A 3,441-nucleotide genomic window follows, 5' to 3' on the forward strand; every position below is an offset into this window, starting at 1 on the left:
GAATGAATAATGGATAGGTGAGAATGTTATGAGTAATTGAGAATATGTTGAGAGGAGAGAAACTAGATTTGAACGCTATATCACATGTACTCATGCAATACAGAATGAAAGTCGTGGAAAGAGTATTATTTATTGAAAGATTTATATGCCTGAGATGATAACTTATGTGATGTCTTATATATTCTTTTAACTAAAGGTGAAAGTATAGATTTATGTGGAAAGAATTACTTACAGCAGCCACTGTTGAAAATATACCAGAAGATTTAAATCTATAACACTTTAACACTAATCTAATGGGAACTTGTAATGAAATTTTTGGAGTTATGTAGGCTTGACATATCAGATTGGAAGAATTATTTAAGAGAACATATTTAGCAGTCATCTAATGGCATAATTAAAGCTCATCTACTGCACTGAACTAATGCACCATTAAATAGAAAGGAGAATAAGGAGAAAACAAAACATCAGTCCTCTGTTGCGGCTCATACTCTCATCCCTCCCTTAGAAAAATTTATACATGTTGATGAAATATTTGACATTATATAATTTGTGATTATCTGACAGTATGGAGAGACATACACACATATTTATTTATGAATAGAACTTTACAGGTACCAAAAGTTAAATACAGAATGGATATACAGCATGGAACGCAGCAGCAATTATCTAAGAAGATTTATTTATTTAGTAAAACATTAAGATATTCAGAGGGGCACCACTCTTAGAAACGGTAATAGAGGGGTACCACTCTTAGAAACAGCAATAGTGTGGACACCACACTCAGAAATGGTATTAGGTATAGGAAATTTTACATTATATTACGTTAACATGTATTTTGTCTATCATATTTTATTTTGTGTAGTCCACTGTAGGAGATGACTTTACTAGTATTTATGAAGTAGTTAGCAACCATCCCATGAACCTATCCTCCTACAGAGGGCTGTCTTGAAGTTTGAAATATGTGTAAATTTTATTCCAGGAGGCAAGAAGAATTTTAAGTTGAGTATTCTAGCGAGTTGCCACAATTATTTTAAAATGTTGCAAGTGTAACGAAAGGGAAAGGTACAGAAAAAGGAAAAAATATGAGCCACCAAATAAAATGTATATTTCAATCTGAATGTAATGTAATTCACATGTCAGCAAAATGATATTAAATGTAACGTAAAAATTTACTATATTTTTCATTTAATTCTGTATATGTACTATATGACAACAATGTAACTATCTCATGGAATGATTAATTGTAAATATTTCTATATTTATGTTATTATTAGATCAAGAAATGTGTTTTAAGGAGATGTTAATGAACTGCAAAGTACTTGCACACGATTCATATAAATGGAACTGAAAATGCAAAGAAACCAACGTGATGGAACACTGGTCAAGAAATATTTACGTAGTGTCAATATGCCTTGAAGTGTATGGTGTAGTGAAAGCCGGTAGGTCTTCAGGTTGGTGTAAAAGACAAGCTCATCACCTATCGTAGGCAGTGAGGTGTTTCCTGTGCCCTCATTGACCCCGGTAGACGCCACCAAAATTCGACTGCTGGAGATCACAATTTCGTGTTGACACATTGAACAAACTTTGGATTTTCTTCAAGTCACACACACACACACACACACACACACTTAGAATCCGATACTACGTTTACATACATTGGAGCAATATAATAGAAACATTTATTGCTCGAATTAATTCCATTGTAAACACGAATCATGCGAACCGAATTCAAACGCTGTGCTAACTGCTAAGGCCGGTATTACACTACCAAATTTCTTTGTCAAAGAAATTTGATAGTGTAATAGGGATCTTTGACAAATGTCGTCCAATATTTGATCAAATCTAGGCCGAGGCCGTATATTTGATCAAAGAAATCGCTTGTCTTCTGTTCACTGCAATGCGATATGTTACCACGCGGAGCGCTAGCATCGCTGCAGCGTTCTGTCGTCTGTAGTGTTTTTATAACCATTGCCGGTAAATACAATTGGTGTGTGCCGACAACTACAGAATTAATAGAGATGTCTGAAGCTTATGAGGCGCTTTACAACGTGAGGCACCCTGAATAAAAAACTGATTAAGAAGATTGGAGACCTAACCTAACATAACATAACCCTCTCCTGTAGCAGGGAATCGGAGTGCTATAGTGAGCCTGTCTTCTGAAGATGTAGCAGTTCTTAAGTGAAAATTGTGCTTTGTGATATGAGGATACATTTCATTGAGCACATACAGAAATGTATGCTCATCCATTCTTAAGTAATTGATGTACGGCTTGACGTCTTCCACTGTAAGCTCACGTAACAAGTTTTGTTGAATGCTTTTATCGTGTCGTCGTAAAACCCACGGCTTCACCCAGATTAGATTAGTTTTTCGTTCCATAGATCCGTGCTGAGGAGATCCTCGTGGATGTGGAACATGTCGATTTTTTTTAAGCTGAAATAAAAATACTAATAGTATGAATAAATACATCATTTGTTTCTATTAAAAATTTCGCCAATGGAGTAGGAGGAGTTGGCCAGTAGTAAGTCTTTCAGGCTCCTTTTAAACTGATCTTTATTTCTAACTAAATTTTTTATGTTTCCTGGCAAATTATTGAAGATGAGTGTTCCTGAGTAGTGGACCCCTTTTTGAACTAAAGTAAGTGTTTTTAAGTCCTTGTGCAGATCATTTTTGTTCCTGGTATTGTATGTATGGACTGAGTTGTTTGTTGGAAAAAGAGATATATTATTTACGACAAATTTTATTAAGAAGTAAATATACTGAGAGGCAGTAGTTAACCTGCGAGCCGGAAGTATAGTGAGACTCTGTCATTTGGGCCTACGAGAGTTATAGTTTTTTTTTTTTTTTTTTTTTTTTTGTTTCTCATGCCTAGATAACTGTACAAACATATCGTTGCATGTATTGTAATAATCATTACATATAATGATCCACATGCAACAATATCTCTGCGGAAGTATCTAGGCATGAAATACAAAACAAAAAAAGCTAACCTGCAAATCTCGTACGTCCAAACGACAGTCTCACTGTACTTCTGGCCCGCCAACAGTTTCATTTTCTTTCTTATTTTCCCCCAGTACCAATGCAAGAATCTGAAGTACCCAGTTCTTTGAAGAGGTTTCTGCAGGAGTTCCGTGAATTTACTCCATAAATAATACGTATTACACGCTTTTGGCCCTTGAAAACTTTTGTTTGACTTCAAGATTTACCCCAAAATATTATCCCATATGACATTATAGCCCGGTCCACACGCAACGATCTGTCTGCGCAGACATCGGCGCAGATGTCTGTACATGCAAAAGATCGCTGCAAATGTGGTGTGTTCACACGACACAAACCCCAATCTACTACTCGCCCGCCATCTGTCGGTGTAGAAAAGAAATATCAGTGGCAAGCGACTACGCTTCCCGAAAACGTCAAAATTTAATTCAGTTATTTTGAAAAATA

Source organism: Schistocerca piceifrons, chromosome 10, assembly GCF_021461385.2.
Source record: "Schistocerca piceifrons isolate TAMUIC-IGC-003096 chromosome 10, iqSchPice1.1, whole genome shotgun sequence".
NCBI lineage: Eukaryota > Metazoa > Arthropoda > Insecta > Orthoptera > Acrididae > Schistocerca > Schistocerca piceifrons.